General features: G+C 35.6%; 1 pseudogene; it reads left to right on the forward strand.

The window, feature by feature from the left end:
• Positions 1 to 16848, forward strand: part of LOC123596461 — a 72867-nt pseudogene extending 56019 nt beyond the window's left edge.
• The last annotated feature ends 406 nt before the right edge of the window (positions 16849 to 17254 follow it).

The following is a 17254-nucleotide window of genomic DNA, read 5'->3' on the forward strand; positions in this document are numbered from 1 at the left end:
GAAGAAGGAGGAAGAGGGAAAGTTAAAGGGTACGATTACTTTATATGGACAGTGGTAATGTTAAAATTAATATCCTGGAGTTAATATTTAGCTTCTATATTAAATCAACAGTGTAAATGTTAAAGTTTTTGACAAAGATTCTTGCAGTGTATGCTCAAATAAGCTGTGATTCTGCTGCCGTGAGTAAAATATTTCAAGTATTGGAGGGCCAATGAAGAAATGATCTGTAATGTTATGAATGTGTAAAATGGAGGAATATCTAAAGTAACACTGAGATAATTGTCCATAATTTTCTAGGCACTGTGGTAAATGCTGGGAATCAAACGATTACAAGATTATTCTAAAGTAACTCAAGATCAAGAGGGCAAATGACTAAGCAATGAGTTATGAGAGGCTTATATGTCCTACATAAATGTTTATACAGGATGCTAAGGAGGCAGAAAAGGAAGGGCATGAAAGAAATCCAGAGGAAGGACACTGGGAAACATTTAGAAAAAAGTTATATTTGAGTTAAATCTTGAAGACTCAGGAAAACATGCTGAGAGTTTGCTATGATTGCTCAGGAGAGGTATGACCAGTGTCTTGACAAAGAAGCTAAAAGGCAAAATTGGAAAAAGGCATGAACCAGAAACATAATACAGAAGAACTCTCTAATGGTTCACTCTGAATTAATCCAAGTTTGTAAATAGTGGAATTAATGATTAGCTCCCATCTTTTGATCAAACTCTATTCTTGAATGGGAGCAGTCTAGTCTTTTCTGTCTAGAGGGAAGACGAGGCCAACCAGGGAAATGGCAAACACCTACATCTTAAGAAGTTGGATCCTTATATGCTCATTATTCTCCTGGCCCAATCCCTGCAGGTTTGGTCAACCAATCAGATCCATTACTTGGAATCACTGCTTCTGTCTCAGAAGTGCCAGCCTGTCACAGGATAGAGTGATCACCATTCATATTTTAAGCTGGAGTGGACAACTGCCACCAGGTGGCACCAAAATGCAGGCAGGACTTACATGGTTTTGGATTTCACAGGCTCAGATTCCCTGACCAGTGAGCTAGACAGGCTCACCCCAGTCATTTCATTAACCTCGCAAAAATGTGATCCAGCATTTTACGTGATTAAAATTTTAGATCCTACATTTCATATCATGGGAAGGATTTTATTACATTTTTAAATGAGAGAAGAAATTTAAAGCCTGGAGAAGGAAGACAAATGTAAGTTAATTTAAATCTGCTGATTTACCAGTTCATGATGTGGTTCATTGACAGATTGGGAAGAAGACTGGTTTACAGGAGAAGGAAGGGCAGAATTCTGGCCTTCAGTATTTTAAGTTTCTGGAACAAGCATTCACAAAAGAGTGAGAAGCAGAAAAAGAGTGAGAAAGGCCATCTGAACGAGCAGGAAGCCATTTTTCTGGTTTATTTCATAAGCAATGCACAAAGACTGGAGAAGTGATAGCATCATCGATAGGAAAAACAGCTTTTGATGTTCTTGTTTTCGTTTTGTATTGCTGCCCTGTTTCAGTAGTGTGGTTAGTTTTAAAATGTACAACATAACTTCTACTAGATTCTTTCAGAGAATGGCATTTGAATCATTTTTGCCCTCTAATAAAAGACATTTGCAATGTCATCTGCCCCAGACCCTATCTAGGTTTCAATACAGAATAGTTTAAGATGATAATTTTTATTTCCCTCTAAATCTCCACGTCCCTGTTTCCCTAGCGCAACTCCCTAGTGTGAGTTCTGCCTGATGACATAGCTTTTCTATTATCTCATCATGAGGCATTTTCTGTCCTCTGCCACTTGGCTAATGTTATTGTCTCTTGCTGTGGAATTGCTTATGCCTGGGAAACTTGCCTCCCAGAAAACTTTGCCCCCAGTACTCATAACTGTTTCTGCTGTGGAATTTCTCCCAGAAGATCCCTAAATTGAAAGAACTCTTAATCCATCCAAAGGTGTTCCACTAGGGCCCAGCAGTGAACAATAGCTTTATCATGTATGTCTCAAGACACTGTCTTTTCCCAGCTTTGGATGAGGTGGACCTTGTTTAGAATTCCAATCTATACCATTATTCAGTAGTAGAATATGTCTCTAGTCCAGTGCCTTTGGACTCTGTCCTTGGAAAACAGTAGGCTAGCTCTTTAAAAAAAAAAAGCCTCACTTCCCGTTTTTAAAACAATAGATCTGAGCTAGCATAGGAGCCTTAATTATTATTTAAAGTACCCTAGGTACACGAGTATGTGCAGTGTTAAAAACCACTTCCCTACTCCTTTAGGAAGGATCAAATGATTGTTCTTAACATCTTAACCGGCTCCTTAGGTTGATTCTTTTCCTTTTCTTAACACATGCAAGGATATTGTTTACTGGAATTGTGTGCCTACTTTTGATTTACATTTTCTTCACTGTATGTTGTTTTGTTTTAACATACTTTTCTAGATTGTTAAAGTCTCTTTTAGTGAGAAATATAGGCCTGTGAAGTATATCCACTGCTCAAAAAGTCTTGTTTCTCTGACTCACCCTAAATTGGTTAATCCTATCTCTAAGCTATTTTCCCATCAAACTAACATCTCCTTCAAGCTTGAATTCTATTTACTATAGTTCTTCCTGACTTCCTTTTGGTATGGCTAATTTCAGAACTGTTATGTTTATTTTTTTACATGGTGCGCTGCAAAAGGAGGTATTCAGTCGGCATCCCCATCAGAAAGCCGTGTGCCCTTATATGGTACTGTCTAGCGGAAACACAGAGCAACATATTTCAGTTGCACAATTTTGCCTTATGGGATAGTAATGGCCCTGCTTAAAGTTTTCTCTACCTTTGACTGGGATTCTAATTCAATACACTTTTCAGTTATGTGTCCAGGGCACAGGTAATCCTGTACTTCACCCACTAGTAAAGGAATCACTATAGAACCCACTCAATCATTCTTGTAGCATATTATAGTAATCTTTCTGGTCGCCTCTAAAATCTCCTCAAGTTTTCTGCAAACACATTATATCCCTATAGCAATCCTTAGGTGCAGGTTTTTAGTTACTCTTATCTCAGCCGCTTTAACTGCATGTGATGGTGGCAAATTTCAGTGTTTCCCTGGACCCTGAATCTTGTCTGGTAAGTCATTCTTGTGTTTCTGTGATTTTTAACAGTTAGGGGCCAAAACCTTGCTTCCTGGTTGATCACAACTTAGAACAACATTTCTCTCTCCTGATGCTCTCTTCAAGAGCAGTTGCATTCAGCTATACCTCATATCCCCTTTTGCATCTCTCTATCCTGGCCTAGCAGATCATTTTCCAATTTATATCTGTTTAATATCTTTCTGAGATTGTTTTTTTCCCTGGAGGAAATTTCTCTCTTTTTTCAGAACAATTGGTGTTTCTTATGCTTTAATTATTTTGCTTTTTTTTTTTTTGTTTACCCAAGAGAGAATTAAACTGTGATTTTCCAATCATCCAGTTTCTCATTGATCCTCTGAACAAGTATTATTTCTAAACTCGAAAATCCCAAGCACAGATTTTGTAGGAACTTCCTCAGTGTTTGGATTTCCAATCATTTCATTGAGTTGTTTATCTACTAAAATACAAGTAGGTAGGATATTCTTATAGGTCCCCTTCTTTATTATTTATTAAGAAAAATATGGCACTCATTTGAGAATGATGCTATATTTTACTACTGAAAAACTAATGCTATGATCAGAGCATATTTAACCAAATTTAATGATCAATTGAGATGAAGGACAAAGGGCAGGACTTCTGCTGCCAGGCAGATCCCAGATATGGAGAAACTAGATGTTATAGGTTTATCAAATTCCCTGAAGTCCTGTAATCAGATAGGTCAGATATTTGGAGAAAAAGTGAGTATATACATGGCTAGAGACTGTGACAGTTTCTGTAATGGATGATCATTTTATGTGGAAAAAAACTTTAGGAAAGAAACAAATGTGTTTCCACTTCCTGATGCCTAGTACTAGGTCAGTGGGGTTTCTTCCGAATGAATGGGATGAGGAGTACATGGTTAGGGGAGGGCAGTGCACCATATTATTAAATGTCTCAAAGTTATTCTGAAAATGATCCAGAAAGATTGCTTTGTCAGGGATTAATGAAAGGAGGATCATACATATGACTGTTGGTTAATTGGGTTTTTCTTCTGTCCTACAGTTCACAGTTATCTCAATTGTTATGATAAGGAAAATTGATAGCAAAATCAAGTATATGCTTAATATGATAATATTTACAAATATACTAGAATGCATGTCCTTTAATTGTATTTCAAATTGCTAAATATGTATAGAAAATGTTTAGTAATATTGAAAACTAGAAATAATATCCAATCCTAGAAAAAATTAGAATAATGCAGTTGATAAGGTCCAAAACAGAGTGAGTTAACTGTGAAAAAGTGTTGGCAGAATGTAGGGATATAGGAATCCATGCGCAGCTGATAGGGTAGGGTTTACACAAAGCAACATGCTAAATATTTAAAGCATATTTCTGAATGAAGCATGTAAAAACTGACTTATTTTTGTAGCATAGTACTAAGCATATAAATGAATACAAATACACATGAAGCAGCCATACATAAAAACATATACTCCAGAAGACTTACAATATGCCAGAATAAAATGGTGCCAATAAATAAGTCCAAAGACAATTCTTGAACTCCCAATAGAGGTTAATGAACAAAGAATGTGTGATTAATGCAATTTATTTTATAAAATCCCTAATAAATAAAATAAATAAAACATATTAACCATGTATTTTCATTTGTTTTTAATTTTTTTTTCTGATAATAAGAGTAATAATTTCTTTTAACTGAAAATGAATAGATGTTTTGAGAATTGGGGCACCTGGGTGGCTCAGTTGGTTAAGCATAGGACTTCAGCTCAGGTCATGATCTCATGGCTTGTGAGTTTGAGCACTGCATCGGACTCTGTGCTGACAGCTCAGGGCCTGGAACCTGCTTCAGATTCTGTGTCTTCTTCTCTCTCTGCCCCCCACCCCTGCTTGTGCTCTGTCTCTCTCTCTCTCTCTTTCTCTCTCAAAAATAAACATTTAACAAAAAAGGAAGTTTTGAGAATCAGAAAAAAAACTGTAGTCCCCTACTGCTTCCACATCCTTGCAATTTTGGTATATTTTGGTATATTACAATTTTGGTATATTTTCATTCAGGTTTTCTTATAGATATTATTCTATGCTTTTCCCATAATATTAAATATTCTCCAACATTAAAAAAATACTCAACATTAAAAATAGTCTCTAGAAATATATAGTTCAATAGCTACATGATATCATAGCTTCAATTACTAGTCTCAGATCAACCTCTGTATAGTCCAAATAGAAGTTACCTGTTAATTTTTCTAAGAAGCTGGTGATTCATAATTTTGAGTTTGGATGTCATATGATCATATATCTGTGGCAAAGGAGAATGTGACTTTATAATGTAAAGTACAATTACATAAAAAAGGAGGCTTATGAACAGGTATAATAAAAATGGAATTTTTCTATTCTTTCCAGTGTGGTTAGCATGTGAGATTTGTTCACAGTTGCAAGTGCCCCTGCCTTCTACACACACACACACACACACACACACACACTCCAACCAGAAATGCCTACTTCCTTTGAACCAGAAGGAAAAAAAAAGAGCTGTAAGAACTCAGGCACAAAATATCTGTTGAGATATTAATTTTAATCCTGAATGCACTGTTAAGCTAGTGACTAGAGTATACCAGATACTAAAATAGTGGAAAAATTGCTCTCTACTGACAGGAATGTGATTACTTGGAAAGGAATTCAGTTTGTGTAGGTGGGAAATGACAAGAGGAAGTTGAAATAGATTTTTTAAAAGATGATTTGTGAATCATCTACTTAGGGGTAACCACTAAGAAGATAGAATCAATGACTCATAGAGAAAGTCCTGAGAAAAAAGAGATATTATAAAACAGATAATGGCTTTGGTGAGAACTAGGTGTTCCTTTAGTTAAATTTCAGAATGAAGAAAAGAAAAGGAAGCATTAAAAACAAGAAAAATGACCTAATACCGGAGCAGATGCAGTAACGTGTAGCAGCATAAAATCAAAGACGATGTTGTCAAGGCTGTCAAATATCAAGGAGAAATCAGAGAGTGACTTAAATAATGTTCCCTGTATTTTAAGATCAGTTTTGAAAATGCATGGACTCTGATGCTTAACATTGTAGAATACAGCAAAATAAATTATACTGGGAATTGGGACCCAGATTCTACTATTAAAACGCCCAGATTTCTGAGACTTGGGGAAAAAAGTCCCATAGCCTGGCTATGTATCTTTGCTTTTCATTTGTAAAATAAAGAGTTTAAAATATTGATTTCCAAAACTCTTTTCAGTTGTAAAATTCTGAGTGTGAAAAATACAGGAGAGAATTCTGAGTGTGAAAAATACAGGAGAGAAAAAATTATATATGGTAATATAAATGAAATAACTTTGACTCCTTATGCACATTAGATTGAGAAAAATACAGAATATGATTTATGATTTTATTAAGGCATTTATATTTACGTTTACTTATGTTATTAAATATATTGTTATTTATGATTTTATTAATATTATCCCATTTCATATATATAGACTTATACATATTCTATAAAATTATCTATTTATACCTTTATATCTTTTACCTATAATTAAAGAATACCTTAGAATGTAGACCAAATTAAAGGGAGAGACTTTTTAGTGCTGCATACTTTATCTATTGAGAAGTAGCCAAGGCATAGAATAGGGACATTGTCCTGGGATGAAGCCAGAGGATATGATTGCAAAGGGCCCTAAGTCTCTCCTAAGGTCAGACATATACATAAGACATGTCCTTCTTCCATACATTTCTATCAAAATCTGGAGAAAGAGGTAGATAGTTGAGATATTCTTGAGCGACTGAGCAATTTTTCTAGTGAGAAGACTATTACCTAAATGCAGTCTTTAAATCATGGATTTGAATTTAAATTATTTAAATTATTAAATAGACTCTAACTTATTGAATTGGATTAAGTTTTTTTTTTTTCTTAAAAACTTTTTTTAATGTTTATTTATTTTTGAGAGAGAGAGACAGAGTGTGAGCAGGGGAGGGGCAGAGAGAGGGAGATGCAGAATCTGAAGCAGGCTCCAGACTCTGAGCTGTCAGCACAGAGCCCAACACGGGGCTCAAACTTGCAAACCATGAGGTCATGACCTGAGCTGAAGTTGGACGCTTAACTCACTGAGCCACCCAGGCATGCCGAATTGGATTAAGTTTTAAACCAAAAACGTCCAGAGTGAAAGTGTATCCTCATACATGTGAATGGAATCTCAGGGAATAAAAATCATAGATTATAGGCAAACTAAATTAGGCATATTTTTCTTGGTACATGTGAAATACTGTGTTAAATTTTGACATCCACATGTGCCATTTTATATATCATAAATCTCAGACTGTATTCTTTTCCTGTTGTGTACAGGTATATTGCTGCCTTCTAGAATACAGGTTGTGTAAACAGAAATTGTTTCTTATATTTGTCCAAGCTGTGAAGTTCAAGGGAAGGGACCTCAGTGACATCAATCAAAGATTCATTAATTAAGATTCACAAACAGGCAGTTTGAACAACATGGCAGTGCATTCTGATAGCTTATATAGCTGCTTCATTTTATGCTGAGAAACTTTTTCTTAAATTCTTTCCTTCATTTACTTTTGGTTAGACACTCTCCATTTCCTAAGAACCGCCCTATTAATAGAAGATAGGAATCCAAGGAGGTGAAGGTATAGACAACAAGGTATAAGTAAGTCATGTGTAACCCTCTAGCAAAAGAAAAAAATATATATATTGGTCACCAGCAGATGTCAGGTATTGCTCTGGGTGGTGGGGATAAAAGAATGAACAAGAGAAATACTGCAATGAGGGGAAATAGAGGCAAAGAAATGATAAATAAGATAATTTCAGATTGCAGTAAGTGCTGTAAAGAAAATAAATTCATATGACCAGGAGTCTGTGGGGTATGGAAACTTCTTTGGAACTAGTGGTAAAGAAAGGACTCTGTGAAAAGAAACCATTTTAGTTTAAATTAGAATCATACAATAAACTCACTCTAGGACAAGGGGGTCAAAGAATTCAGGCAACAGAAATAAAGCCATATGGATCAAACTTGGCTGTAGGTTAGTTTGGCTATGGTGAGGGTGGGGGAGGAGAGCCATATAAGATGAGGTTGCAGAAATAGGGCTAAATCTCAATAAGCCATGGTAAGTAGTTTGGATTCTTTTGTAAGTGAGAATAGTATAATGGAAAATATTGGTCTCAAATTCCCTGGGATCTGTCTGACCATTTTTGGGCATATTTCAACTTCAGTATGCTTTTCTTCTAAGAGCCAGTGCCTGCCACTCCTTTTTGGAGGAATGCCTTTCACTGGCTGGAGCCCGCCTTGTCCCTACAGCAGAGAAATATCTGACAATTTATGTCTACTACCCCTCAGCCAATAATTAGTTAATTCATGAGTGCAGCTTCAAGTTGAGGAAACCCTGAGAGGTAATTTCCTCTCCAGAGTTTTTCTGTTGAGATTAGGTTGAAACAACCCCCTCAGCCCTCTCTGGGATTTAGCCTGTGATCACATCCTTGCCTGTATCTCTCTTTTTCTGTTCTGTTCTCCCAATTTCCCCTGGGAACACTTCCTCATTAGTTCCCCTAGGAATTTTTTCTTACAAAATCACTTGCATACCAAACCTCATCTTACACTCTACATCTGGGAAACTGAAACTCTGACAGTTGGAAGATTTGGGAGGAATCTCCCAAATAAAGGAGGACAAAAACTGACTAATGTTTCAAAAATATCACTGTGGCTGCTGTGTGAGGAAAGATAGTGGAGGATGGGGCGGGGGGCTGGAGGATGAGGGACAAGGGTAAGCAGGTTATTTCAATAATCTGGACTAGATAGCAAGCTATAATTTGCCTATACAAAAATTCTCTAAACAAAGGTATGTCCATTGGAGGAATTGTCATAAGTGATGCATTGAGATATAAAAAGAATATAATAAATCCTATTTGTGTTGGTCTAGAAATAAAAAAAATGTGCCTCACTATTGTTTATCAGTTGACAGAGGTACATATGATTATACTTTGAAAGAAGTTTATATATGTGCTTAAGATTTTGTACTGAGGATATAGGCCATCAAAAATGTTTAGAGAATACTGGTTTTAGACACCAGCCAAATTTATGGTCTCTATTAACATGCTGTTTATTCTGGGTAATCTTACGGAATGCTTTTCTTGTGTATGTGTCTCTTGTGAAATGTCTTTGCCTTTAATTTTTCATTTTTAGGGAGGAGGTTTAATTATTTGGGCACTTCTCTAGCTTGGCTATTATGAAGAATGAGACTATTCAATTTCTTCTGAAGAAATGCATAACTAGTTGTAGGGGCAAGTCTGGTAATTCTCTATTATTTTCTGAGTATAAGAAAATTAAAAGTGCTCCAGATGCTTTAAGTGTAATTTTCTATCTACCATAAATTCACTTCAAAATGCTTTCTTCAAACAAGGTCAGGGCATTAGTGCTCATTAAGGACTATATACATGCACAGCTTGAGAATTCATCAGAAAACCAATCAGTTGTTTGAACTCAAAGAAATTCTACAAAAAATTGTGAGCTTCTTTTCCACTCACTCAGCAATCTACTGCCACCCCTTACATCAGATACCACAATTCTAAAACGTAGATGTTATTAATCAGGTATTATCAGGCCAACAGATCAGGAGGCAACTGCCATCGAAGAGATAGTTTGCTACCCACAGGTACCAAAAGGAAAGACACTCCATGCTATACAGGACCACATGGGGAAACACCCGGGTCAGGCAGGAGGCTGAAGGGGCAGGAAGAAGATGTAACAGTGGCCTTTCTTGTGGTTTCTTCAGGAAAAGCAAGGGAAGACAAGTCAATAGGTTTAGGTTTGACAAGTTTGAATAATTTCACCAGGTTCTGAGGCATAAGGACTGTCTCTAGGTGTCTGTCACCTGTCCTGAGGTGATTAGGACAGGGAGATAATGTCCTTCAATATTGGAGCTCTGTGAGAACTAGACAAATGAGATGGTTAGGATACAGGCTTTGGACTTGTTGATTTGCAAGTGAAAGACCCTCTCCCAGGCAAGTCCCGTTGCTATCTCTAGAAATTGACTAGACTCAAGAATGTCAGTTTCTTTGTGTCAGCAAGGGCCCAAGATGTCAAAACATCAGAAAATACAGAACATAAAAAGCATGACCAATGTAATTACAAAGAAGGAAAACGTTTCTATGATTGAATAAAAGAAGCAAAGAAAGAAGAAATAAGTGAGAGAGAAATAAAAGGTAGTAAATGAAAGAGGAAAAGAAAAAGAGGTAATTGGCGAGAAGGAACAGGGAAAACAGGATAGAGGAAGAATGGAGAATATAAAGAAAAATTGTTTCCTTTAAACTAATTCTTAAGCCGGAATGATTTTAACATGATATTCCAATAACAGTTATAAAAGTTTCTTAACTACTTTTATTATGTATTGACTCATTGAACAGTAAAGAAAAATGCAGCTAAGTTGGTTTGAGACAACTGAATGACTACATATTTCATAAAATAACTCCATATTAGAAATCTATTGAATGTATTTCAACTTAAGTTTTTACATAATATTTTTTTTTGTAAATCGTGTACACTTGAAGATTTATTCCTTCAATTAATAGTGGGAATTTCTAGTAGTCAGAAATTGAGAACTTGGCAGGTATTTGAATGGGAAGCTGGAATTCTTGCTTCTAATAAAATATGGATAACTTATAAAAGCCATATATTTTCTTGCTGATACTATTTTTTCCCTTTTTTCTTGTTAGACCAAGACCGTGTACTTTGGTTTTAATAAAGCATTATTTAATTATAAATATTCTAGGTATTATAGGCATCACAATTGGCTTTTGAGGTCACCTTGGAATTTGGATCTTATTGAAACTTTTCCCACTACATAAAAAACTTGTAGTATGCTCACTTTCTCACATTTATTCTCATGTGAAATCTCTATTTTCCATATGATTGTGAGGATGAGTATACAACAGACCATATGTGACAGTTGAACTTGAACCTATAATGTCGTAGTCCAAGAAGCCAAATCACAGCCTTTGAAACAGCACAGAATATTCAGGACTTAGTGACTGACATCTCCCCCAGTTTTTGTGTCTGAGGATCAACCAAAAAAAGCCGTGTATGCTCCCAAACTAATCACATAGGAACATGCAATGCCCCACTTCTAGGTAGCCCTCATCAAGTTTCCTATGCCAACAACTTTCATTCACAAAACACCTTGAGCCTTATTCTTTTTTCTTTCCTTTTTGTCACTCTAAAGCTTTTCCACTCTCTTCCCTGAATTTGAGTCTCTGTCAAAAGTAAGTGACAGTGGCTGACTCTCTTCTACAGCAAGCTCTGAAAATCTAGCCTCTGTTTGTTCTCATTTGAATGGTGTTCATTGTTTCCACAGGCTTTTTACTTCTTTTCCTGAGACTGATTTGTTTTCCTTTCACTAGTCTTTATAATTTTCCTTATGATAAGGAAAGTGATTTTGTATTTTTTCAGTAATAAGTATTTTTTCTTGTCTTAATTAAAACATAATTGACATATGCTAATTTCAGGTGTATGCCATATTGATTTGATAGTTGTATATTTTGCAAAATGATCACCACAATAAGTCTAACATTTATCATTATATATAGTATGTTGCAATATTTTTTCTTGTGATGAAAACTTTTAAGATGTACTCTTTTAGCAATTTTCAAATACACAATTCAGTATTAACTATTGTCACCATGCTGTATATTACATCCCCAGGATTTATCTATGTTATAACTGGAATTTTGTATTTTTTGACCCACTTCACCCATTGGGCCCCCACTTCTGGCAATAATCAATCTGTTCACTGTATCAACAAGCTTTTTGTTGTTGTCATTTTAAAATTCCACATGAGTGATAATCATACAGTATTGGTTTTTCTCTGTCTAACTTATTTCACGTAACATAATGCCCTCAAGATTCATCCATGTTGTCACAAATAGCGAGATTTTGTTATTTTTTATGGCTGAATAATATTCCACTGTGTGTGTTTGTGTGTGTGTGTGAAACACGTTTTCTATATCCATTCATCCATCAATGGATGCTTAGGTTATTTCCATACCTTGGCTATTATAAATGATGCTGCAGTGAACTTGGTGGTACATGTATCTTTTTGCATTAGTGTTTTTGTTTTCTTTGGGTAAATACCTAGAAGTGCAATTCCTGAATGATATGGTACTTCTATGTTTAATTTTTTGAGGAACTGCCATTTGCTTTCTGTGGTGGCTGCACCAATTTACATTCCCACTCCCAGTGTGTGAGAGGTCACTTTTCTCCACATTCTCACCAATACTTATTTCCTGTCTTTTTGATAGTAGTTATTTTAACAAGTGTGAGATGATCTCTCATTGTGGTTTTGATTAACATTTTCAGATGATTAGTGATGTTGAGCACTCTTTCATGTACCTGTTGGCCATTAGTATGTCTTCTTTGTAAACATGTCTATTCAGAACCTCTGCCCATTTTTTAATTGGATTGTTATTGAATTGTATGAGTTTTTATGTTTTGGATTTTAACCCCTTATCAGGTATATGATTTACAACCATGTTCTCCATTCAGTAGGTTGTGTTTTCATTTTGTTGATCAATTCCTTTGCTGTGCAGACACCTTTTAGTTTGATGCAGTCCCACTTACTTATTTTTGCTTTTGTTGCTTTTGCTTTTGGTGTTAAATCCAAAGATTTATTGCCAAGACCTATGTCAAGGAGCTTATTGCCTATGTTTTATTCTATGTGTTTTATGGTTTAAGGTCTTATGCTCAAGTCTTAAATCCATTTTGAGTTAGTTTTGTGTATGATGTAAAAAATTGTTCCAGTTTCATTCTTTTGCATATGGCTGTCTAGTTTTCCCAACACTGTTTACTGAAGAAACTATCCATTTCCATTGTGTATTCTTGTCTCCTTTGTCATTAATTAATCCTATATACATAGGATTATTGCTGGGCTCTCTATTCTATTCCATTGTTCTATGTGCTGTTTTTATGCCAATACCATACTGTCCTTATTACTGTGGCTTTGTAATATAGTTTGAAATAAGAGACCATAGTGCCTCCAGCTTTGTTCTTTTTTCCCAAGATTGCTTTGGGTATTGGGGTCAGCACTAGGCATTTTTTTTTTTTTTAATTAAGGTTTATTTTTGAGAGAGAGACAGAGACAGAGACAGAGCATGGGCAGAGGAGGGTCAGATAGAGAGGGAGACCCAGAATCTGTGAAACAGGCTCCAGGCGTGGTGCTGTCAGCACAGAGCCTGAAGCGGGGCTCAAGCTCACAAACCGTGAAATCATGACCTGAGCTGAAGTCAGACTCAACCAACTGAGCCACCCAGGCACTTCCTAGACAATTTTTTTTAATGGGATTATATTATATCAGGCAGGGAGGAGCACATGTAAAAGTATCACCTGAAATGGATGAATTTGTTTTCAAGACTCCCAGACTTACAATTATTCATTCTTACCCGAATTTTAACATTTTAACCTTTTCCTTCTTTTTCTTTCTTTCTTTCTTTCTTTCTTTCTTTCTTTCTTTCTTTCTTTCTTTCTTTCTTTCTTTCTTTCTTTCTTTCTTTCTTTCTTTCTTTCTTTCCTTCCCTTCCCTTCCCTTCCCTTCCCTTCCCTTCCCTTTCCTTTCCTTTCCTTTCCTTTCCTTTTTTTTTTTTTTTGCTTTCTAACTTTTAATCAATGGTAAAACCTTCCCCTACCCTCTCCTCAAACCAAAATATGTTTCCAGAACTTTTTACGATAGTAGAAACAACACATAATTATATATCAAAGATCCTGGAAAAAATGGAGTTTTTCCATTTAAAAATCTATTTCACTTCAGGCAATTTATTTAACTGCTCTGAGTTTCAGTATTTAATCTGTTAATGAGACTAGTATTACCTTCTTTGTAAGATCAAATATAAAAAGCAATGTGTAGAAGTGTTTTGTAAATTAAGTGACTCAAAAATATCTCCCCTTTTTTGATTAAAAAATTTTAATTCTGGTAAAATAAACATAACATAAAATTTACTATCTTAACTTTTTTTCAAAAAAAAAAATACAGTTAAGTAGTGTCAAGTACATTCACACTGTTGTGACGTAATCTCTAGAACACTTTTTATCCTGGAACAAAACTGTATATTTATTAAGCCACAACTCTTATACTTCCTATATTTGTATATTAGTGTATGCTAAGTCCTTAAAGTCAAAGGATGCTCTTTTGACTGTAGATTCAAAATTCAATCTGTAGGAAGATTTTGATTGCTATGAAATAACTTTATATTGGTCCAAAAAATGGCCTAATCTGGCTTTATTTACTCTTCATTTGGACTATTATTGTCTCACAACTACTCTTGTCCTATTACACTAAAACCAAAATGACATTTCCAAAACTAAACTGAGATCATGTATCTCTCAGTCTGAAATCTTTTGGTGGCTTCCTGATATTCTGAGAATAATACAAAAATCTTTAATACAGGCATATCTCATTTTATTGTGTTTCACTTTGTTGTGCTTTGTAAATACTGTGTTTTTTTTTAAACAATGAAGTTATGTGCCAAGCCTGCATTGAGCAACTGTGTTAGCATGATTTTCCCAATAGCATTTGCTCTTTCATGTCTCTGTGGCACACTTTGCTAGTTCTCACAATATCTCTTTATCCTCCTTGCTGATTTATTGGGAGCAGTGTTTCTTTTTCTTTATAGGGAAAGAGACAGTATTTCAAACTTTTTAATAGTTACTATATTTTTATGGTGAGCTGTATTGGAGATCTTGTATGTTACTATGTTAACTGTTTTGGGGTACAATGAACTGCACCCATATAAAACAGTGAAATTAATCAACGGGGTGTGTTCTGACTGCTCCATCAACTGGCTATTCCCACATCTCATTCCTTCTCCTCAGGCCTCCGTAATTCCTGAGGCACAACAATATTAAAGTGAGACTAATTAAAAACCCTACAGTGGTCCCTAAGTGTTCAAGTGAAAGGAGTCACACATCTCTCACTCTAAATCAACATGTAGAAATTATTAAGCTTAGTGGGGAAGGCACGTCGAAAGACAAGATAATGCCGAAAACCTAGCCTTTTGTGCACTTACCCAAGCTGTGAATGCAAAGGCAAAGTTCTTGAAGGAAATGAAAAGTGCTGTTCCAGTGGACACATGTATGATAAGAGAGTGAAACAACTATATTCTTGATATGGAAAAAAATATTTTGGGAATCTGGACAGAAAATCAAGCCAGTCACAACATTCCCTAAACCAAAGTCTAATCCAGAGCAAGGCCCTAAACTTTCTTCAATTTTATAAAGGCTGAGAGACTTAAGGAAGAAACTACAGAAGAAAAGTATGAAGCTAGTAGAGGTTGGTTCATGAAGTTTGAGGGAAAAATCCACCTCCCTAACAAAAAAGTATGAGATCAAGCAACAAATCCTGATGTAGAAGCTATAGTAGGTTGTGCAGAAGATCTAGCTAAGGTAACTAATCAAGGTGGCTCTACTAAACAACAGATTTTCAATGTAAACAAAATAGCCTTCTATTGGAAGATGCCATCTAGGACTTTCATATCTAGAGAGAAGTCAATTGCTGGTTTCAAAGCTTCAAAGGACTCTCAAGGCTTCAAGGCTGACTGTCTTGTTAGGGGCTAATGCAGCTGGTGACCTGCAGTTGAAGCCAGAGCTCATTTACCATTCCAAAAATGCTGGGGCCCTTAAGAATTATGCTGAATGTCCTCTGTCTGTGCTCTATAAATGGAACAACAAAGCCTGCGTGATAGCATGTCTCTTTACAACATGGTTTACTGAATGTTTTAAGTCCACTATTGAGACCTATTGCTCAGGTAAAACAAGATATTTATTTGTTTAATATCAAAATATTTGTAGTAATATCAAAATATTACTAGCTGTTAACAATGTACCTGGGCACTCAAGAACTCTGATGGAGAGGTACACCGAGATTAATGTTGTTTCATACCTACTAACAAAATATCCATTCTGCAGTCCATAGATCAAGGAGTCCTTTTGACTTTCAAATATTGTAATTTAAGAAATGTATTTCATGAAGCTATAACTCCAATAGATAGTGATTCCTCTGACAGATGTGGACAAAGTAAATTGAAAACCATCTGGAAAGGATTCACCATTTTAGGTGCCATTAAGAACATTCTTAATTCCTAGAAAAAAGGTAAAAATATCAACATTAACAGGAGTTTGGAAGAAGTTGATTCCAACCCTCATGGATGTCTTTGAGAGGTTAGAGATTTCTGTGACAAAAGTAACTGCAGATGTGGTGAAAATAACAAGATAACTAGAATTAGAAGCAGAGCCTGAAGATGTTACTGAATAGCTAGCTGCAAACTCATGACAAAACTTGAACATATGAGGCGTTGCTTCTCATGGATGAGCAAAGAAAGGGGTTTCTTGAAATGTAATCCGTTCCTGGTGAAGATTCTGTGAGGATTATTGAAATGACAATGAAGGATTAATATATCCCCTAAACTTGGTTGATAAAAGTAGTGGCAGGGTTTGAGAGGATTGACTCCAATTTTCACAGAAGTTCTACTATGGGTGAAAGAACAGCATCTCATGCTACAGATAAATCATTTGTTAAATAAATAATCAGTCAATGTGGCAAGCTTCATTGTCTTATTTTAAGAAATAGCTACAGCCACTCCAGCCTTCAGCAACTACTACTTTGATCACTAAGTGGCCATCAATGTTGAGAGGCAAGGTCCTCCACCAGCAACAAGATTACAACTTGCTAAAAGCTCAGATGATGGTTAGCCTTTCTTAGTAATAAAGTATGTTTTTAAAATAATGTTTGTATATTGTGTTTTAGGCATAATGCTGTTGTTGCATATTTAATAGACTACAATATAGTGTAAATGTAACTTTTGTATTTACTGGGAAACCAAAAAAAAACATTTGACTCACTTTATTGTGTAATTTGCTTTATTGCAGTGGTCTAGGACCAAATCTTGACATCTGAGGTTTCCTTGTATGCACTGTTAGATATTGCAAGCTGATTCCAGCTTATTTCTTTAGTTTCATCTTATAATAATCTCTGTCATATACTGGTTCAGCCTCATAAACTTTTGATTCCTGGGAGAGAGGTCATGCTTTCTTCACACATCCTTCTTTTGTACCTGTATATGCTGTGAGGGGTTTTGCCAGTCCCCTTCACTTAGGG

The sequence above is a fragment of the Leopardus geoffroyi genome, chromosome B1 (genome assembly GCF_018350155.1).
Source record: "Leopardus geoffroyi isolate Oge1 chromosome B1, O.geoffroyi_Oge1_pat1.0, whole genome shotgun sequence".
In the NCBI taxonomy this organism is placed as follows: Eukaryota; Metazoa; Chordata; class Mammalia; order Carnivora; family Felidae; genus Leopardus; species Leopardus geoffroyi.